The 23828-nt window shown below is 39.8% G+C and overlaps 1 pseudogene; it reads right to left on the bottom strand.

Annotated features, from left to right (window-relative positions):
* Window positions 1–21819: 21819 nt before the first annotated feature.
* On the bottom strand, window positions 21820–23024 carry LOC116086432 (annotated as a pseudogene).
* Window positions 23025–23828: the final 804 nt, after the last annotated feature.

The following is a 23828-nucleotide window of genomic DNA, read 5'->3' as shown; positions in this document are numbered from 1 at the left end:
ATCCTGTGACCCTGGGCTTGTTAGAGCACCTGGGAGTGGAGCTTTCTCTGGGTGTTTTGGGACTGGCTGCAGAATTTGCACCCAAGGTCTGTTCAGGGCACCGGCCGGCCCAGACAGACAAGAAGCAACCCAAGCCACTGGGCTAGCAGAGTTCCTGTGTGCCTGGGTCCTGTTGGTCCCAGTTACTCCTGCTATTGGGAAAGATGTTGTGTCCTCCTCACCTCTGATCCTGGGTGTGTTAGAGCGCCTGGGAGTGGAGCTTCCTCTGGGTGTTGTGGTACTTGCTGTGGAGCTTGCATGCAAGGTCTGCTCAGGGCACCAGCCCAGACAGACTGGAAGCAACCCAAGCCACTGGGCTGGCAGAGTTCCTGTGTGCCTGGTCCTGCTGGTCCTAGTTATTCCGGGTGTTGAGACAGATGTTGTGTACTCCTCACCTCTGATCCTGGGCATGTTAGAGCACCTGGGAGTGGAGTTTCCTCTGGGTGTTGTGGGACTGACTCGTAAATGTTTTGATGGAGATTGAAACCAAGGTATTTTAAATGGCTGCTGGAGCATATAGCTCAGAGGCAAAATGCTTCTTTTGATATATATGAGGTCCAGGGTTTTATCCCTACCACTGTTAGGGGATCAACCTACAGTCACTAAGAAGTTGGAATTTTCTCAATACTGTGCAAAAGAATCAATTTAGTATTCAATGCATCATACTCATAAAAATGGGAACTTTTATTAATAGATTAATATATTTTACTTATTTTGATTTCTTATGGTTCTTATTTTCAGAATTGAGACTATTCTCAATTTATTGAAAGTGAAGGATATTACATAATTTGTTTTTTTTAATTTATGGTTTATTTATACAGGTTTCTGTGTGTAAGACAATTTAAATTTTTGGCTGAATCTACCATCTTTTACAGAGAGTCCTCAAAATACATGCCCATTCAAATATCTGCCACCTGCTATAAAACAGTGACTCCTGAAAAAGCCAATGGTCAAAACTAGCCTTTTCCCTTTGGAGTCTAAAATTTTTGATATTTCACTTGTTTGTTTGTTTGTTTTTCACAAAAGCTGTAAGAGAATTTCTATGTTAGCATTTATCAATCACTTCGTTCATAATTCAAGAAGTCAAAGAAGTTGTGAATTGTAAAATTGTAAAAATTGTGTAGTATAGAACTCTTAAAGATAAATGAAAATGATACACCAATGACCTGCATGCTCAAATTTAGCTGAAAGATTAATTTTCAGTTTTACTTAAAGTGGCTTTTCCTTATCTATTTTTTTAATGGGGTGGAGAGATGGTTCAGCTACTAAAGGCTAGATTGGCAATCAAAACTTTATGATTTCTTAAAGAAAGGGATAGAACAAAGAAAAAAAATCATCTCATCTATGATTTCACAGTTACTAAGTCCTTGACGAAACTATGCCTGCCCAGTATATTTTCCATAAATACTACTGTATGAAGGTGAGCAGTTACACATACAATAATAATGATGTTCGGCATAGAGGAATCAAAGATTCAGTAACCTTTATGGATGGGTGTATTTCTCCATTGTATACATCTTGGTTCATTGTGTCATATAATGTCTCATTGGCTATAAGCATTTTGAGGAAAGGTTATATTTTATATATGTTCACATTTGTCCATAACACACACACACACACACACACACACACACACACATACACACACAGCCAACAGTTTGCCTGACTCTGCAGCAAGCCTAATTTTTCATCAGATATCTGCCTTCATTCTGTGTTGTCTGAGTTTCCTTGTATATTCTTTCATGTTCTTTTTTTTTTAAAGATTTATTTATTGTTATATGTAAGTACACTGTAGCTGTCTTCAGACACACCAGAAGAGGTTGTCAGATCTCATTACGGATGGTTGTGAGCCAGCATGTGGTTGCTGGGATTTGAACTCAGGACCTTCAGAAGAGCAGTCAGTGCTCTTCCTTGCTGAGCCATCTCACCAGCCCCTTCTTTCATGTTCTTAAGATCATCTACACAATCCGTAACTCTATTAATGACACTCTGTTATCCTTGCAGACAGGAGCATGGCGTCCTCTGAGAGGCTCCACCCAGCAGCTGGCTCAGATACAGACACCCACAGCCAACCAGTGGATGGAGCTTGGGGGCTCTTATGGAAGAATAGAAGGAAGGATTGCAGGCCCAGAAAAGGATAGGAACTCCACAGGAAGACCAAGTGAGTTAAATAACCTGGACTGCTGGGGCTCTCAGAGTCTGAACCACCAACTAAAGAAGATACCCAGGCTGGACCTAAGCCTCCCCAGATATACATAACAGATGTGCAGCTTGGTCTTCATGTGGGTCCTGAACAACCGGAACAGGGGCTGTTCCAAAAGATGTTGCCTGTGTGTGGGATATGTTCTACTACCTGGGCTGCTTCAGGGGGAGAGGAAGCCTCACAGAGAGACTTGAAATGCCAGGGTGGGAGGGATACCTGGCGGGGGTGGGGGGCAACCAACCCAAAGGAGAAGGAAAAAGGAATTGGGGGAGAGTTGTGGGAGGGTGTGACTGGGAGCGGGGCAGTAAGCGGGATGTAACACCACCACCACCACCACCATTAACAACAACACAACAAACTGCTGGTGCTGCCTCACAGAAACCCAGAGGCAACTCCATCACCCCTGGATGCTTTGCCACAGCCTGTCTGCTTCACAGGGGATTCAGAGACTCAGAGCAGCTGGGTCTGACTTCTTTGTAGCATCCTGCCTTCCTGTTCTGCACATTTGCTCCTCATTAGCTAAAGGTGAAAGAAAGACTGTGGCAATGCTGCTGTCTGTGTCCAATACAGAAAAGGGGAAAATGTCTATCTCAGAGGCAGCATTGGCAGCAGTGTGGTCGCCCAAGTCAGCATGCATGTCGTTTAAATAGGTATTTGTGCAAAATCATACCCATGTGATACACATATGCACCCCTCAGGATACTCTCCAGAATCAACATATTTTGTATACTGGTGGAGACCTGGAATCACATAGATCTGGGTGTGAATTCTGCCTCTGCTGCCTTGTGACCATGGCCAATAATTACTTACCTATTCCTGTCCTCTCTCACTTTCTTTCTTGAAAAAAAAAAACTTTCGAGATACTGTGTACCTCATTTTTCTTAGAAGCAAAGAGGTAAAAAGAGGCAGGGGGATAGTCACATCTATCATATATGTTTGTCTTAGAAGTCAAATAACACATGGGTATTTATAGTCTTTGGTACAGCTTGCCCTCAATATGTCTAAGTCTGTTATGGTTCTTGGCCCTGTTATTTCTGTGTAACGTTTGTATTCTACTTCATTGTATGACTCTTCAAATGTCATCAGTATCTGTGGATCATTTCTTCAGTTCAGTATCAGCCTTCAGCCTCCATTTGTCTCTGTGTTACCTGAAATAGATTTCCCTTCTCCCTCTCCCTTCTCCTTACTCTTTGTTTTTTTTTTTTTTTTTTTTTTTCCGAGACAGGGTTTCTCTGTGTAGCCCTAGCTGTCCTGGAACTCACTCTGTAGACCAGGCTGGCCTCTAGCTCAGAAATCCACCTGCCTCTGCCTCCCAAGTGCTGGGATTAAAGGCATGCGCCACCACTGCCCCCTTCTCCTTACTCTTAAAGCCTTGTGGGTCTCACTGAGTTTCAGGTTTCAGGTTCACTTGAACCCTGCTCCTCTCTTGTTGCTCTTGCCTTTTCGTTTGCTACCCAGAGACCTCAGCCTGGCCAGGCCCGGTCCTTTAGTCTGAACCTAAGTTTGACAGAAGGTAAGTCTGTCTCAATTTAACAGCTGCTGCTCCCTGCGTGAAGTACTGACAACCAGCGGTGCTCAGCTTCTTGTGGCTCTAACTTATCATGCATTTTAGATGGTCTGATTTCTGTTGTTATCAACTCTAGTCACATGAATGCTTTCAGCTGTTGAGGTCATATTCATAGCTCCACTAAAAACTCAACTGATGTTAACACTCTTTCCGTCTCTCAGAACTGCTTAGCGTAATGTCTGTCAGGAGCACAGTATGAATTGAGAGCTTGTCCTTTAGAAGGCCTCCCCACCCCCAACCTTGTGTTGCTGTGTATTATAGGGCAATAGTATGCGTAGCCCTGGCAGGAATAGGATGAGACTGGGGACAAATCACCTGAACTAGAGAGATTCCACATGGGCCTGAAGTCCAGACCCTGGAAACCTAGGAGGAAGTGAAGGCCATTTCAGTGTTTTTGTGTGTAGGGGAAACATTGGTTCCAGCTCATCTCTAGGCGTCAGTCTCTACATGATCCCATGCCATCTTGTCACTTCTTGACTGAGAGCTAAAACTATTAGGTAGGTAATCATTAGATTTCATAATCAGTAATTAGTTAACTATCAGATGGAACAATGGCTAATTAATGGAGCCAATTACAATTCATGAGCTTTTAATAAGGCCAAGCTTAAATTGGCAACAGAAATTACATGAACAGGGCTGGGAAATCCGTGAGCCGCACCGGAAGCTACATATAAAGTTTGAAGATTAGAGTGACAGGAAATGAGGAGCCTTGGGGGGTTTTGAATCAGAAAACTGTACCACTCAGGTAGTCCTTGGGGGATGCTTGCTTCAGAAGCAATGATCATTTGTGTAGTAAATGGTGCTAGCTAGGGGGCCAGGTGGTTCAGGAGTTTGAAGAGGAACTTGACATGATGAAAATGGAATCCATGGCGAAAGGCAGAAACTGTCAGGAGACCAGGAGGGAGGGACTCTAAGAGGCTTTCTTCCTAGGAGGCTTTCAACTGGGTAGAATTAGTTCTTGATGAACACACAAGTAAGTCTTTCTGGGAGGAGAAGACAGAAGAGAGAAGTCACCGAGAAAAATATTTAGAGATGGAAATTCCAAGGAGGAACTTCAACTACTGTGTACTGTATTTCCCCTAGTCTCCTTTCTTTTCCTCCCTCACCTTCTCTGCCCCCTCTCCTCCTACTTCTCTCTGTTAGCTCCTCTCTCCATACAATTTTCCAGAGTTAGACAAATAATCTCTGTTTGAACTTGATTTCACATCAGCTAAGTTTAAAACACGTTCCTGCATTTCCCTGATTTCAGCTCAGTATGCATAAAATGGGGGAGGGGATACTCTCAGGTACGGAACATGTTGGGAACTAATAGATTCCAGGATGGAAAGGTATTTAGGACTACTAGAAATGGTCCATGTCTAGTAAATGAAGTCTGCTAAACTTGTGACATGTTTACACCCCTGTGGATTGACACATTGAGGGAGGGTGAGGGGAGGGATTACAGGGTCTCCTGAGTCAGGAAACTCTTCTCTTCCTTCTGCAAGGCTTCAGACATTTAAAATACAGCAATGCTGTCTACCTTTGAGTAGACTTACTATGTAAGTCAAAAGGTTTTGTCTTTGTATCCTGGACACAGTGCCTTTTAAAGTGCCTTGGGATTATCTAAAGACCTGGCAACGGCAAATAGATCTGAGTGATGGCTGGTCATAAAACACATCATTAATTTTTATACCTTGATGAAGGTTATTTATTGAGAGCAGGGCATGCTCCCTTGCCTGAGTCTTCACCAACCTGACTTGCTCATGACTTCGAAGGAAGGCAGCAAATTTTCTCACACACCCAAAGATTATAAAAATTACAAATTCCAGCACTTAACAAAATATTTTCTGCCTCACTGTTGGCATAAATAGAGTAATAATTCTGGATTATGATCCCCCCCACTTTAATGGTTTGTTAATGAATTCTAAGAATTTAAGGTAGTAATGTCTGAACAAAACAGATGCTAATCATTGTTGTTATTCATTTAGTCTTATCTCTTTCCAGGGGCTCACATCTTCTTTCGCTGCAAAAATACATTTGGTAGCTAGGAGAATTAAGCTCCAAACCCATTTATGGTGGTGGCAGAAGTCCTTAATTGCAGACAATGGGAAATAAAGGTCAGTGCTGGTATGAATCCAGTGTAGGTCAGAGTAGTGCAAAGACCATTAGCAGCTGAATGTGATCCTGTGCTCTGAACAGAATGAATCACTGCCTTAGCCCAGTTTCTTAGTAAACAGCCGTGCTAACAATCACAGGAAGTATTAACAACTCATTAGCTGGCAACGTGGATAGGCCATGCTACTCAGCCCTGGCTATATGGCAGGGTTACTTGAATAGCTTTGAAGACCCAGACTTGGAGACAGCAACTTGTCCAATTCAATTAGGTTCTCTGGTGGTGGGATGAGAAAACTTACCTCTCTTTAAACAGAACTCTCACTGATTCTAATGCGTATTCTTCTTTTCACAGTACTGCTCCATGGGCAGGAAAAATCCAGAAGCAACTCTTCTTCCCCCTCTTCAAACACACAGTTCTTGAAGACAGCTTTGCAGTGAGCTGCCACTGTGCAAGGATGTTTATTTCAATAATGCCCAAGGGAAGTAAGACACACCTAGAGGTAAATAACATATGGCCTCTTGTTTATAGACCTAGTGGAATCCTCTTGGGAATTACACCATTACTTAAAACAAAACAAAACAAAACAAAACAAAGCAAAACACCCTGACTTGTAAGCCCAGCCTCAGCTACAACTTGGATATGTGATGCAATAAGCTAGCTGCCTGAAGACGTGAATACTTGAGGACAATAAAATGTTCTGAGGGCTCATACCCATTGATCGTCTTGTTTTTTTGCTTAGGCTGGTACTTTGACTGAAGGTAGGCATGCTTTGATACTTAGTAACTTTGGAAGAGAAACACAAATCCTTGATTTGCTAGTCAGTTTGCAAGAGCTATTGAGTCATCCTACCTCCTTTCTTCTTGGATGATTCAGAAATACAAACTGAGCGCCTCCACACACATAGAGCGTTTATGGGAAAGCGAGGCATAGGTCATAGATCATAGGCGTTTCTGATATCTAAAAGCTCCCAGAAACCCTTTCCGGGTTGTCAGAGTTCCCTCGCTCCATTCTGCTGTCAACATTGCTTTCTATTTAGGAGATAGACAGACAAACTATTGGTAAGGATGAGCCAACCATAACGGCACTCTGACACTGCCTGCTTCCTATTGTTCTGATCATTCACCACTCACATGGCTAAAGTTCAATTGTCATCGAATTGCCAGAGGGAAGGATGCTCAACACACTACGCTTGAGTCATAGACTGGGATGCAGCTGTATCATAAAGTAAACATTACTCCTGGTTCTGAAAATTTTACAATTTGGAAAATTTCAACTTTGCCCTTTCTCTTCTCTTCTCTCTCTCTCTCTCTCTCTCTCTCTCTCTCTCTCTCTCTCTCTCTCTCTCTCTCTCTCCCTCCCTCCCTCTCTCTCTCTCTTTCTTTCTTTCTTTCTTTCTTTCTTCCTTTTTTCTTCCTTTCTTCCTTTCTTTCTTTCTTTCTTTCCTCCTTTCTTTCTTTCTCTCTTTCTTTCAAAGAATTATTTTATTTGTGTGTGTGTGTGTGTGTGTATGCCACATGTGTGAGGTTACCCTCAGAGGTCAGAAGAGGCCAAATACCTTGCAGATGTAATTATGGTTGGTTATAGTCTGCCTGACAAAGGTGCTGGGAACTGAATTCTGGTCTTCTTTGAGAGTAGTACATATTTTACCTGCTGAGTGATGTCTCCCCATCCCACCCTTGCTATTTTTAAAATAAGAAACCTGATGCCCATCTCTATGTAGCTGGAAGTGGAAAAGTTAGAATCTCCAACTTTTTACCACTGTACTGAGATGAGTCAAAATAGCAGGGTTCATATCTAGTGCTTAATGATTTCAGAGCATTGAACAGCATCAATAGACTCAGAAATTATGGTTCCTAGGGAATCCTCAGGGTTTGAGATGAGGACACATTACTTTTTATGTATCAGGGAGGATTTTCTCTGTTTTTTTTTAAAACTTCATTTATTTGTTTGTGTGTTTATTAATTTATTTAATATATGTATGCTCTGCTGCATGTACACCCACATGCCAGAAGAGAGCATTGGATCCTTTTTTAGATGGATATGAGCCACCATGTGGTTGTTGGGAATTGAACTCAGGACCTCTGGTAGAACTTCCAGTGCTTTTAACTGCTGAGCCATCTTACCAGCCCCTCCCCTGTTTTCATTCATCGTTGAAACTAAAGTGCAAATGTAATTATAAACAGTCTCAGCTCTTAAGAAAAACATGAGGTCTAACATCAGAATGCAAAAGTAGCTCAGCTAATGAGCAAGTAGCACGGACATACTCCCCTGACCTTGGAGAGAAACTCACTAACATTCGAGGACCGTCACTAATATCTTTCCATGTGTTAAATATTCTGAAAACCTTTAACAAATTAGATTGATAGTGGTGTTTTTGCTTTAGTGATTCAGCTTAATAGCACTTTGAATTATGTTCATGTATTTAAAATGACACTGGAATAATGGAGGAAACAGATAGGCATTTTTTTTGCCTTTCTTTTTCAACACAGATACGCCTGTACACAAACATTCAATATTCCAGCCGTGTATCAGCATTAATTTCAATTTATCATTATGTCAACTTGGTTCCATAATGTTTAATTTCCATATTATAGCTGATGTTGATTCTCAAAGAAATTACACATTACAACAGCTTCTTGAGTGGCTGATACCAGTTGATGGCCATCCATTATATTGGAACACGATTTCTTGACTGTCCTACAAGTTCCGATTATAAAGTATGAGAAAGAGCTGCAGAGGAGGAACTGGTAGGCAACCTAGTCTTCCTGTCTTGAGTCCAGTCCAGGCAGCATTGCTTTCTGGAATAAGAGCTCCTCAGGTTTGATAGGTAAGAAATGTTGGTTTCACTGTTTTTAAGTTCTTAAGAAGAAGCACTCTTGGCTCCGAAGTTTATTAAGCAGACTTTACTTTTGCAAGTTACAGAGAAGGAACTTGTGAAAAGCTCCATTGTGCTGCTCACCAGTATTCTAGGAAGATTAGAGATGTGGTAGAGAATAAGCCCGGGGACTGTGGCCAGCTGGAAGACAGTCACTATTGCCAACTTTTATCAAAGTTAAGAAAGAGCTTAGTTTGCAGCTATCAGAGAATAGATCTTGAGCAAGGACTTCAGTTGTCAGCCACTGGAGAACAGGTCTGTTAGGCTCCAATTTTATGTGCCACCTATTTAGTGGAAATGGAAATACCCAGACCCTCCCTTCAAAGAATACACTATGTAGAATGGTTGACACTTGGAATCTCTAAGGTTGGGAAGCCACAAATACAAGAAGGGCTTCAGCTCTGGTGCTAATGGAGAATGACAAATTCCAGGATGCCAGAGATATCCTAGGATTCAAGTATTCTCTTACAGCAACTGTAAGACCCTGTCGAGCCTTAGCTTACCGGAGACCTCCTGAGTGAATCACATGGAGCCTGATAGATGCAAAAAAGCAAGAGGATTTTTAATGTTCCAGTACACTGGTACCGCCCCAGACCCTAAGGAGAGGTGGCTACCCCACACAGCTTGTTCAGTGAGCTTTTATACAATTTTCAAGGCAGCAGCTATTAGACACAATGTGATTGGCAAAACAGTGTGACTTTTTAAATTGATTGGTCTTCAGGGAATGAGGTGGCAAAGACTTCCCTTGTCTGAAGGTGGGCAAAAGTTCACCCTGCAGAATGTGTCCCCACTTGCAGGTTGGTTCTCACCCTGTGATCTGAGGAATGTTAATTAGCCTTTCCCTTCCAGAGAGTTCTACCACCTTCCCAAAGTTCCTGAGCTTATCTTATTAAGGAAACTCCTGGCCTCCCAGTGTTTTTCTGAGATGTCCCTGTTTACTCTGATCTTGCACACCACCTTGCCTTATAGCTTTTCTAACTTCAAATCTCAAAGTAGTTTATATTGCTTTGTTCTGTATACAGGTGAGCTGCTTACCTAAAACATAGGCCTCTGGGGTGCTATTGTATTTGCATAAAGTCTATTACTTAGATGATGTAAGGGTGTCTTGAGGCAGAAAGGGAATTTCATCTCAACTAAAGGAATTCAAAGTGTATATATAAGAAGGGGAGTGTTCAGTTTACTTTGAAATGTATCATTGGATTGTTTTTAAGTAAGTGTGAGAAGATACATTGAGTTGCATACAGTTTACACATATAAATACAATTTTACATACAGCTATGAAGGCATACATCCTAGAATAACCTTTGGCATCTTCATCTCAAGTCCTGTGCTCTATAAGAATTTTGTGGGGCTTTAGTACTGTTCCAAATGCTATTTCCTTTGCAGTGTTCAGTGTGGTGGTATCCAATGGGCTTGTTACAAACTTCTTTGTGCACATGTCCATTCATACTTGGGTATCTGTTCCCATCACTTCCTCTGGTAATGGAGTCCTCTAGGTATAGATACCTTCTGATGTCTCCCTCTAGACATCAAAGCATCACTAAACAGTTCAAGCTTAGTCTCACAATAGTTTTGATGAACACATGACCAGTTTTTCTCTGTTTCCATTCTTTTTTTAAAATTTACAAAAAGATGATTTATTTTCTTTCTTTTTTTATAAGATTTGTTTTGTTTTGTTTTTTTTATCTTTTTTCTTTTGTTTTTTATATTTATTTATTATTTATTTATTACAAGTACACTGTAGCTGTCTTCAGACGCACCAGAAGAGGGCATCAGATCTCATTACGGGTGGTTGTGAGCCACCATGTGGTTGCTGGGATTTGAACTCAGGACCTTCAGAAGAGCAGTTGGTGCTCTTACCCGCTGAGCCATCTCACCAGCCCTATTTTCTTTATTTGTGTATGAATGTTTTGCCTGTATGTATGTATATGTGTACATATGCATGTATAGGCATCACACACATGTCAGAAGAGTGTATTAGATACCCTAGAATTAGAGTTATACATCTCTTCAAGTGACCAGGTGAAAATGGAACCAGGTCATCAATAAGAACAAGGGCTCTTAAACACTTGAGCCATCTCTCTAGCTTTGTATCCAGGCTTCTTTTATGGGGATGTAAAGTTAATCAGCTAAGTAGTATACAATGCAATTTCAAGCTCTTTGCAAACTTCATTAATATTCATTTGAAGGTTTTATCTTATTACCACCACCACCATAAACAACAATAAAAAGTCTCTCCTTTGATTGAAGAATTGAAGCCTGTCCCATCTGTAGACACAGATGGACACCTATGTGTGACACCGCATTAAAGAAGAAAAGTAAAAAGAAGCCTGTTTGGGTTTAGTCATGGCTTCCAGTTACAGATAAGAGGAGATGACACTTCTGATGGTGAATTGTACAAATTTGATGACTTGGTTCACACAATTACTTAGTTGCCATTATTCAAGCTAATACAAAAACTTGGATACCTAAAGTACCCAAGCTCCCTGTTTTAATTTTTTTTTTCTAATCTAACCAGGCAGTGGGCTTCTGATTCAGTTAAACAAAATTTGTTAAGATGTGCTTTCAGTGAAAGGCATCAGCCAGATTGTGGCTCAGTTCAGGTGGGAAACAGACCAACACAAAGCAGACAAGTCTACAGTCTTCTGGATGCTGCATTCCTTAGCTATTTTTGAGCAATTAATAGCTCAAGGGGAAAATATTATCGATTCACAAACACAAATAACTGAATATTTATGCACCGACCCAGACACAAATTTCTCAATAAAATAAAATAAAAGACATTTAAAACTCACGTTCCTTTCTTCTCATGACAACCTCCTCTGATGAAGAGAGGGTTAGATATTTGTGCTTTCATCTTACAGATATAAACAAAGATGCTTGGATGAGTGTGCTAGACTCATAAGTCTGTGGCATAAAACTCTCATTGCAGTGTATATAATTTTAGTGAAAATGTGATCTTCAGGTTGTATTTACTTGTTAAAATTTTGAGGTTGCTTTACATATCTGTATTTTTAAATCTCAACCCCTCAAGCCTTGGAAAACTCTTATGTCTTTTCTATTCCTGTGAGTATTGAATTTGGAAACGTTTTCAGGATTTTGTAGTTCAACGGTCAGAAGGAAATGGTTGACAACCATTACTATAACCCAACCAGAACATTAGAAATTGTTTCAAGTTTTTGTGACACCATTTGTGACGCTTTCTAATAAGCATCTCAGTTTACTGGTCTAGGTTCTATGGGAACACAGCTAATAGAAAAATCAAGGGGAAAAAAAGAGTCCAAGCAGGACAAACAAAACAAAACACACAAAAAAAAAAAATCCTAAAAAAGCCTCCCTAAGTACCACCATGTCCTTGTTGCATCATCTTGCTAGTTAGATAACAAGGCAATGGTGTGACAGACTGCAGTTTCCCCAATTGTGTGGAATAACCAACACCAATCAGTGAACAGAGAGAACAGAGCAGCCAACAGAATCCCCAAGGCTCCAGAAGCCCGGTCACCGCTGAGGCTGCACTTCAGGATTCACTGCTCTTAGGAAGATAAGTCATTGTTTGAATTGGCATTTTCACGTTGAAACCTTTTGATGGGAGAGTTCACTAAGCCCTCACATAATTGCATTTTTATTTACATTGATGAAGAAGTCATGTTTGTTTTCGCTCCTTAAACCAGCAAAAATCTAAATGTGTGTAGGTTTTGTCACATTAATCAAACAGGTGTGTGCTGAGTATGATGTAAAATTAATAAAAATGAGCAAGAAGTGCATTCATGAGTCGTTCTAGCATCAGACTTACGGTCTATGGCAGAAAATTAATCAAATGGGTACTTCAAAACATTTGCGATATGATCTATTATAGAAAGGAGACCTTTCACACTGTGAGGCAATCGTGGAAATTAAGCTGTATTTACTTTGTTAGTGGAAAATTATATTATATATTGAAAATATGCCAGATGTACTTATCTATTAGATATTTATTTCTGCATATGTCAAGGGCACACAATCTCAGGGTGAAAGTAGTTTAATATGTATTATTTCATATTATAATTGCATGCATATTTAAAGCTGGCTTTTCTACATTGTGGCTGTAAAAGCAAACCAAAGCAAGCAGCCTGGCATGTAAATAGAGCCTCAGTTTAATTTGCATAGAATCTAAGCTGCCCAACTACGTAGCTTAAGAGTGTGTAGTGGTATGTCAAGATTATCAGCTTGTGAGTTTTTTTTTGAAACAAAATATTTGCTGTATGTTTAATACAAATAATATTTTCACATTTATTCAAAGAACATGAGTTAAATGATCGGAAACACCACTCCAGTATCCATTCTAATACTCATTTTGGTTTTGTGATCAACCCTTGTCCTATTGGAAATAGTAAAAGTAGGTTGAATAATTGGATTGGAAAATGACTGAATCCTCTGTCTAGTGATGGGATTTGTCTTTTTTCAATGTATTTAAAACATGCAGCAAGCCATGAAAAATTTTTTTCTGGTTATGGTAGAAAAATGTAAGGATGCTGCTTAGAAGATTAAACTTGTAGCACATATTTCCATTATTTAGTACATATATTCTGTATATAGTACATATTTCTATTGAAGCATTGGGGTTAGAGGAAAACCATTTATTAAAGAATGGACATTAGTAAAACAGGAACTCAGGAACTAGGCAGCTTAAGAGTACAATGCCATTATGGTTCAATTGATGCATTAGAACTTTGGCTTCCAGATTTGTATAGCTGTTGCACCTGTAATAAACCTTTGATGCTCTAGTTCACTTTAGGTTAAGTCCATCACAGCCATGGAGAGGCTCTAGTGTGCAAAATTTGGAAAAGACCACACTGTGAATAAGCTAAGTGGACTGAGTATACAACAAAAATAATACTTGATTTTTAAAAAAATCTATCATCTCTGTCTGTCTATCTATTTAATATCTATGTGTCTATGTATCTATGTATGAATGTATGTATGTATGTATGCATGTAAATATGTATCTGTCTGTTTGACTGTCTGGTCATCTATTTACTTATTCATAAATTTAGTGTTTGCTCTTGTGCTGTGGAAGTCAGACGAGAACTTGCAGAAGTTGATTTTTTTCTTTTCACAGAATAGCTTCAAACTCAGATCACCAGTCGCCAGGGCAAGTGCCTTTCCCTACTGAGCCATCTCACTCTCCTAGAAATACTGTTGAGTGGCAGCATAAATGAAAACTGAAAGTGTGAGTATATGACTAGACATATAATCAGAAGCTGATACAAATGCCTAATTAAAAGGAAAAAAGAAGAAGAAAAAGAAGGAGAAAGAGGAGAAAAGAGAGTAGAGTAAGATACAGTGATGGTGATGAGCCATTGAGTGAGTTATTCATTAGGTCTTACTGGACATGTTTGCTTTTATTTAGTGCTCACAATAAACCTACACATAGAGTGCTATCATCAGACGTTAAATAATTTACTCAAGGCCACAGAGCTAACAAATGACAATTCTAATGTATATATCTCATTGATTAAAAACAAAATAATAAGTACATTAATTACTGTGACAGGTGGAACTAAAGTACCTATTCTTTTGATATATATCTATATATCTCTATGTCCATCTTTATTTATATTATGTTCTTCAAGTTCTGAGAGGCACATAATGGGAGTCAAGTGAAGAAGTAGTTTTATTTTTGCCTTTGAAACACATGCCACTTTGTTAGAGAATGCTCTTATCTAAAGCAAAACAAAATATTACACACATTTGTACATAAGTACATAAGTACTTTGCTTGATACCAAAAATATGGGCAGTGTGAAATTAGAACAAGGTCAGTTTTCTGGAGGCTGGAATGCAATCAAAGACTTAATTTAGAAGATAAAGCATTGGGTGCGATTGCAAGCTGATACAACCACTCTGGAAATCAGTTTGGCGGTTCCTCCGGAAATTGGACATAGTTCTACCAGAGGACCCAGCTATACCACTCCTGGGCATATACCCAAAGATGCTCCAACATGTAATAAGGACACATGCTCCACCATGTTCATAGCAGCTTTATTTATAATAGCCAGAAACTGGAAACAACCCAGATGTCCCTCAACAGAGGAGTGGATACAGAAATTGTGGTACATCTACACAATGGAGTACTACTCAGCTATTAAAACAATGAATTTATGAAAATCTTAGGGAAATGGATGGATCTGGAGAATATCATCCTGAGTGAGGTAACCCAATCACAAAAGAACACACATGGTATGCACTCTCTGATAACTGGTTATTAGCCCAGAAGTTTGGAATACAGGAAGAACAACCCACAAACCACAAGAAACTCAAGAAAGAAGATCAAAATGTGGACATTTAATTCCTTTTTAAAAGGTGGAACAAAATACCCATGGAAGGAGTTGCAGAGTTAACTATGGAGCAGAAACTGAAGGAAGGACAATCCAGCCCATATAGCTGTCTCCTGAGAGGCTCTGACAGTACCTGACTAATACAGAAGTAGAGGCTCACAGCCATCCATTGAACTGAGTACAGGGTCCCCAATGAAGGAGTTAGAGAAAGGACCAAAGGAGCTGAAGGGTTTGCAGCCTCTTAGGATGAACAACAATATAAATTAACTAGTACCCTCAGAGCTCCCAGGGACACAACCACCAACCAAGGACTGCACATGGTGGGACTGATTGCTCTGGCAGTATGTGTATAGTAGAGGATTGCCAAGTTGGTCATCAATGGGAGGAGAGGCCCTTGGCCTTGTGAAGGTTCTGTGCCCCAGTGTAGGGGAATGCCAGGGCCATTAAGTGGGAGAGGGTGGGATGGCAAGCAGGGGGAGGGGGGATGCAACAGGGGTTTGTTCTTGTTGTTTTTTGTTTTTTTGTTTTTGTTTTTGTTTTTTGTTTTATTTTTGGAGGGGAAACTGGGAAAGGAGAAGTCATATGACATGTAAATAAAGAAAATATCTAAAAAAAAAAAGAGGATAAAGCATTGAAATGTAGGAGGTGCAGCAAGAGTATAAGACTATTCTGGTTTGGCGAGAAAGCAAGGTTAGATGTTGGTTATAGATGCCACACTTGCTGGGTTTCTCATATTAAACATTAGGTGGTTTGAACTGGAAAGTTGATTGGCTGAGGGTTGGGGGTGGGGTGACATGTGATGACCATAGTCACTGCAACAGCAAGACCAATTCAGAAATAAAACAATTTGTAACAGCGCTTGGGTAGACTTTGAATTAAGAAAATAGATTAACAGGATACTGCAAGCATCAAGTGAAGTTACTTCTTCACTTGACTCCCATTATGTGCTCCTTGGAACATGTGGATATGTATGTATATCATGGATAAAAGAATAGGTACTTTAGTCCCACCTGTCATGTAATCAATATACTTAATATAGTGTTATTAATCAATGAGATATATTCATGGAAATGGTCATGAACGTGGGTTAAAGAATGTTCAGTCAGCTTGATGACTCTGGGAGGACATAAAAGGGGACAAACCAAGAATTGCTTTGTAAAAGATTTATTTACTTGGTTTTTAAAGTGTGTACGTGTGTGGGGCACACATGTATGCAGGTTCCAGCAGAGTCTAGAAGAGGGTGTTGGATTCCTTGAAGTTCAAGAAGTTTTAAGTCACTTGATGTAGGTGTTGGGAACTAAACATGAATCCTTTGAAAGAGCAGTACAGCTCTGAACAGCTAAACTATCCTCCAGTACTGGTTTCTTTTGTTTTAAAAGACGAGCTTATTTTTGTGTTATGTGTATGAGTCTTTGTCTATATGGAAGGATATAGACACAGATGCTTTTTGACTTTTTGGTTCTTTCTGAGCTGTGGGAAGGAAGCTGAAAGGAGCAAAGGGGTAAATTTAAGTTAAAATTGAGATGTGGGGGAAGCTTCTAAACAGAAAGAGGAAGAAAGGGAGGGCAATGGAGTGGGGTGAAGACAGACATCACATGTTTTCACTCATACAGAATCTGGATTTAAAAATACATATGATGTCAAAACAGAAGGGGGAAATTTAGCAGGCAAGGGTATATCAGCCAAAGCCACAGGTCAGAACAATGGAGGTGAGTGGGGTGTTGTCTTGTGCCAGGTTAGTGATCCTCAAAAACACACAAGGGAGCCAATCTTATGCAATTCACAGCAGGGTTTTTATTTCAAGCTAGCCCCCCACCCCCGCAATGCACCACCATCACACAGGACGGTTTTGGTGGTGGTAAGGGAGCCCTGAATGTCTATGGGGCAAGGCTTTATAGTAAGCAGAAAGCAGGGAATATGTATGTAAGCATCTAGTTGGAAAATTACTGTGCCCTTTAACATAATTGGCTGGTGCTGGGAGTCATATCATAAACTTAACTTCTGCTCTCCTCTGCATTGGGGGTTGTTAGGCAAGGGGTTGGCTTGTAACCTGGGGTGCAGGCTTGTTGGGGGAATAACCTGGAGATACTGGTCTTGTTGGGGGTGTAACCTGGAAACTGCCCTTGTTGGGAACTAGCCTAGAGACTAGAGCTAAGCTCAGGTTCTGTTGGTGGGGGGCAACTTGGAAACTAAAGCTACATACCAGCCTGTTAGTCTACCTGAGTTCAAACTTAGGTCAGCTTCTCTAAAATGGAGTCTGAATTTAAAAGATTTGGTATCTCAGTTGAATATGGGCAAAGTACAATAATATACATGAAAGCAGTATGGGGAACTGTTATTTTGCTGTTAACTAAAAACTAATATGAAAAAAGAAAATAGTTGCTTCTGTATAGGTAGAGAAATGAGGATCAGAAAAATCAAGTAATTTGTTTAGTATCAAAAAACTAGGGAATGAAAACATAGAAACAGCATTGGTGTAATGGCTATTCCTGGTTGTCAACTTGACTGTATCTGGAATGAAGTACAATCCAGAATTGGAGGGTTCACCTGTGATCCAGATCTTGAGGGTGGAAGATACAAGTTTCTGATCTGGATCTTGGCATGGACATCTTGAGGCATAGTGGCCATGAAAAGCTTAGGGCTACGCAGGGTAGTATGTGGCTTTAATCCCAGGAGACTGGGGCAAGGAGATCTCTGAGTTCAAGGGCAGCCTGGGACAAAGCAAGTCCCAGATTCAGGCATGATGGTACACACCTTTAACCTGGGCCATACCCTCTGCTTGGAGGCCTACATGAGGACATTGGAAGAAAGAAGATTCACTCTTTGTCTGCTTGTATTTACTTGCCAGCACATCTGTTGGAACCTACTTCTACAGAAGACCAGCTGAAACAACTTGCCTCATGGAACTGAGCAACTATTAGATTCTTGGACTTCCCATTCACAGCTGACCATTGTTGATTAGTTGGACTACAGACTGTAAGTCATCACAATAAATTCTCTCAATATAGTAGACATTCCATATGTTCTGTGACTCTAGAGATCTCTGGCTAATACAATTGGAATACATCTTTTAAACACGATTCTTGCACTCCATTTAAAAATACATCTTTTATTCTTTGGAATTTATTACATATAAACAAAGAAATGAAATATTTGTCATCCCCAATTTCTTCTCTTCAACTCATGACCCTCCCAATTTCATGTCTCCTTGTCTTATACAACCCTATAAGTCCAGTGAATGCTATGGGATTACCCACTGTAACATGGGAAGCCTATCAGTGGTCACATTCTCTGCGAAGAAGGCATCTTATTGACCAGCTATTGATGGACAATACAGAGCTCTATGCTTTAGCACATGTCAGGAATGTTTAATTAAGATCAGAACATAGGGATGGGGCTTCAACTTAGTGGCAGGGCACTTGGCCAGCATGTACAACACCCTGGGTTTGATCTAGGTTGACCACATCCCAGTGTAAGGCCACATACCTATGAATATATGGGTAGCACAAATTGGACTTGATAGGTGAAAAGAAGAGAAGAGGACACAGAGCTGGACATGGTAAATGGAGTTTGTATCTGGAAGGAATTGTTGGTAGAAGATGAGTATGTTCAAAGTACAAAATTCTCCAGCTCTAAGTAAAAATCTGAACACATAAAGAAAAACAAATCCAAATCTAAGATTATCTGAAAACAGATTCACAGTAATATAACAGGCCCGCACATACAAAATGACCCCAAATAACTCAAATAATTCAATATGCTCTTCCTATCACAACGGATAAGAGTTTTCTAAAAACACGGAGTCAGAGGCTCACATCGGTAGTCCCAGCACCAGGAGATGGAGGCAGTAGGATGACAGTCTCAGAGGCTCAAGTTCATCCTGAGCTACATAGGAAGTTGCAGACCAACATGGGCTGATGAAGGAGGCTTTGTTTCACAGAGCAAAGCAAACAGGGCAAATAAGAACACCCAGTCCCAAATCCTGACCTGGGAAGACTCCCTTTTTGTTACTGGTGACTAGTTTTTCTGTCACTTTCTGTCACACAGCCATTGTTAAAGGCACATTGCTTTCCTCCAAAATTTGCATTTTACAGCCCTAGCTTTTCAGGATGTATTTAGAGAGAAAGCCTGAATGTAAAGAGGTGATTTACTTAAAATAACAAAGCAATGTGGTCTTAATCTAGTACAACTTGAGTGATTTTCTTAATACAAGGAGGAAATTCAAAAATGCGTATGCATATGGGATGATCATATAGGGAGCAGGTGGTAAGCTCTCCTCACACAGTCATCCTTCAGGCAAACCTGTCCTGAGCACAGCTTGATCTTGTCCTTCTAGCCTTTAGTATTGTGAGAAAATATATATCTATTTCTTAAGCCTCTGTCCATATGATGCTTGGTCCAACAGCCTAATCAAAGTGATGCTCATATTCATGATGTTCAAGCTTTCCCTGTGGGTATCCTGGAAGAGTCACTGGAAGACTCCCCTCCTATCCTCCCAGAACCCTCTCTAGAGATACTTATTAAGTTCCTGTTAATTGAAATAATCAAATCATAATTTAAAAAATCAAAATCAAGTTGCCCAATAATTGGTATATTTCAGTAGAACAGACAGGATGAGGATCTCCAGATTTTAAAACTTGATCCTCAGCATTTTCCAACAATCCTCCCTTTAAGAGACTCACTAGAGATCTGTGAACATGAGCTAGACTGTTTGGCTTCTCATGTATTGTCTTGTTGGTCAATCTCATGCCCTTCATTGTCCCTTGTATCACATTTGCAGTTGTGTGTATGGTGGGATCTTCATATAAAGTTGTCATTTTTAAAATCCCATAGCATCTCCCTATGGAGAACTGTAAAGTGACCCTGAAGGATCTAATTTATCGGACTTTTGAGATCTTGGCTTATTTCCATTTTATAAGTGAAAAAATTGATTAAACCATTTACTTGAGAGTTTCATACATGAGTACATTTATTTACATTTCCACCCTTGCCTCTCCCCCTTTCCTATTATTACATGAATTAATTAATTAGTTAGTTAATGTAGTGGGGTGTATGTGTGGAGGTAATGGTGTTGTCACTTTTCTTCTTGCACTAGAAGAGCCCTTCAGATCAAATGAATATCTGCAGGTTTAGTGGCATGTACATTTACAAACCAAGCCATCTTGTCAGCCTTTCTTTTCACAAAAATTCTCTTCCTTAAAACTTATAAACACGTTATATTTTGGAATATATATCTATATACATATAAATATATGCATGCCATAGTAATTATGAAAAAAAAAGAGGCTATGAAGTTGAAGGAGAGCAAGTAGGGGTATATAGGAGACTTGGGGAGGAAGAAAGGGAAGGGAAAATATTGTAATTATTTAAGAAATAAGAAAAAAATCAGATAATTAGAAGAATAAAATAAAAGCCAAAAATTAATATTCAGATTTATACAAGATGAGCTTGCTTCTGTAAAATATGAATAAGAACTTAAAAATCCTATGTATAATTTACTTGTTTATCCAGACATACATAAATAATATATGAATAGTTTGCTAATTTAGAATCGCTCCTGCACCCAACTCTGACATTTTAAAAGATTTAGTTCAAGCTATTCATGTGCATCTTTGCCATCAGCGTCCATATAATCAACAGGACGTTTCCAGGGAGTATCCACTGAGTGTGAGTCTGAATTATGACTCCAGTTCTCACCACAGCTCCTCATCTTTCTCAGCCCATAGATTTGCAAGCCTTCACTACACATTATCAGGATCAACAAGACAGGGTCTCCTAATTTGCATTCACATAAAAAGTGCAGAAAAATTGGTAAGCATTGCAGAGCTGAAACAGCCATTAATAATATGTGGAGCCCGCATATTCAGGCTTGTTGAATGTAAGCACTCTAAGATTACACAGCTCAATATAACTTGCTGCTCCCATTATATATATATGTATATATATATATCCTCTACTTTCCTAATGCTTAAGGTATAATCTCTGTCTAGATGCTCTGGATTTACCTTTTAAGAACTTTGTAAGAGATTCAAATCACAGTATGGCTTATTTAGAAAGACATGGATATAGTGAGTGCATTAGTAGGAGTGTGTGTGTGCACGCACACGCGCGCATGTGTGTGTGTGTGTGTGTGTGTATGCGCACATACTGGGGATTGAACTCAGAGCTTTGCACTTGCTGAGTTATACCTTTTTTGGTTAGATCGATCAGTTATTAGATGGAAGATCATTTTGTTGTTGTTATTGTGTTGATAATTAGATAACCAGGTAATGTAGCAATGTCTACATTTCCTCAGTTTCTACATTGATTGTTATGTGAAATCTATGGGGTGTAGTGGTACTCACTTTATCCATTAAGCTGGTAGAGACTTGGCATTGACTTCTTTATCAATGTCCTATCTACATTTTTTGAGATACGTTATTTATTTTTTTCCTCAAAATGTGACATTTATTCAGAGAGAGAGAGAGAGAGAGAGAGAGAGAGAGAGAGAGAGAGAGAAATAGAGAGAGAGAGGCATCATAATTTGTCTCAGGTTAGGTTAGAGAGAGAAAGATAGAGAGAGAGAGACAGAGACAGAGACAGAGACAGAGACAGAGAAAGAAAGAAAAACAAAACCCAAGCTGTCCATCCCTGGCTCTCTTCTCTTCCCCCTTCCAGCTATTCCTCACTGCCCCCTGCCCCCAGAACTGAACCCTGAGCTAGGGCCAGGTAGCAGAACAGCCCCTCAAATGAGTTCAGCAACAGTGAGGGGGCATCTCTTCAATGGAGGTATTGTAAAAAGTCTCAATGTCTCAAAGAGTCTTCTTGTCTTCTGTTACCATGTTAATAGCCACACCCTTATGGTGAAACCTACTGTCTCAACAGATTCTGTGGATGTAGATTTGTCTGTTGGTGGAAATGTTATAATCGATGACTAAGGAGACCTGCTGGATACCAATGCCTCTGGCCAATAGGTCAATGGTAATTAATACTCTGCCAAAACCATTCTAGAATTCCCTTATGATCACATCTAGTTCCTTTTCATCCATACCTCCATGCAAGACAAAACACTAAAATCCTGAGCATGCATCTTCTCAGTGAGCCAATCTACCTTTCTTCTGGTACTAAGAAAGCTTACTACCTGGGTGATAGTCAGTTTCATTGAAGTCATACAATGTGTCAAGCTTCTTAGGAATGTGCCATTCCTCTATTTCCACATTGATGTAGAATTGGTGGATACCCTCCAGGACCAACTCTTCCTTCTAGACAAGAATCTGAATGGGGGGTCTCTCATGAATTTCTTGGTCACCTCAAGGACACCAGAAGACATTATATCAGACAACAAAACTATCTGCGTGTTATTGAGCTTTTGGAATATATCATAGATCTGGTCCTTGAACCCATGGTTTAACATTTCGTCTGATTCATCCAGTATGAACAACTTGATGTATTTGGGAAATAGGTATCAAACACCCAGCCAGAGGTGCCCATGATGATAAGGGGAGCTTCCATTTGCAGCTTCTGTACCTCAACACGCATGTTGGTACCCCAACACAGGCATGACAAGAGGTACCCATGTAGGTTCCTAATGACATAATCACTTTTCTATATCAGCTGAGCCAGTTCAGGAGTGGGTGCCAGAACCAAAGCCTGAGTGGCCTTTAGATCTAATTCAATCTGCTGCAGAATTGATATGGCAAAGGTAGTTGTTTTCCCAGTCCCAAATTGGGCTTGAACAATCACATCATAACCCTTGATACAAGGAAGAATAGCTCACTACTGAATGACAGAGAGCTTCTCAAAACCACAGGCATAAACACTACGGAGAAGAGATTCTGAGAGATTCATGTCACCAAAGCTGTCGACAATCTCATTCCAGTTACTCTTGGTAACACCATCCATCCCATCGTGGCCTTTGTCTCTAGATGGAGAATCCTGAGTCACAGACATGATCCTTAGAATCTTGAGATAAGTGATTTTTAAAAAATTATTTATTTAGTTTATGTATATGAGTTCATTGTAGCTGACTTCAGACACACCAGTAGAGAGCATCTGGTTACTTGACAGATGGTTGTGAGCCACCATGTGGTTGCTGGGAATTGAACTCAGGACCTTTGGAAGAACAGTCAGTGTTCCTAACCACTGAGCCATCTCTCTAGCCTGAGACAAGTGATTTCTAATAGCACCTATGATATTATATTGCTGTTGAAAAATTCATATTAGGTTACAAATCCACCCTCATATAACATTAGGATATTGATGTCTTATTATTCTCTTGCTGTATATTCTTAACACGTACACATAACCACTTACAATAATGCCTCTTAAAATTTTTGTTTTGTCTTCATATACATATATTTATTACTTTTAAATCAGACTTTATTTTAAAAGCAAATTTAGAATTACAGGAATATTAAGATTATAGTACTGAATTCTCTTGACCTCCTTACCCAGTTTCTTCTATCTTGTAATGATGAAGTAATTGTAATTAGTGAACCAGTCCTGATGAATTATTATTAATGAAATTCTTCAGCGTATCCAGCTTGCCTTAGTTTCACCTATTGCTGTTTTTCTACTCCACGATCCTGCTGAGAGTGTGAGATTGCACTCAGCTGTCATGCTGCCTGAGGCTTTTCTTAGCTAGGCCATCACATTAGACTGTTTTTGATGTCCTTGAGAGTTTTAAGGAAGATCAGTCATAGCCTTTTTAAATATTAAATAAAACTATTTAATTGCAATAAACATGGAAATAGA

Source organism: Mastomys coucha, unplaced genomic scaffold (genome assembly GCF_008632895.1).
Source record: "Mastomys coucha isolate ucsf_1 unplaced genomic scaffold, UCSF_Mcou_1 pScaffold12, whole genome shotgun sequence".
In the NCBI taxonomy this organism is placed as follows: Eukaryota; Metazoa; Chordata; class Mammalia; order Rodentia; family Muridae; genus Mastomys; species Mastomys coucha.
The sequence above is the reverse complement of the archived record's forward strand: the minus strand, read 5'-3'. Positions and strand labels throughout refer to the sequence as shown.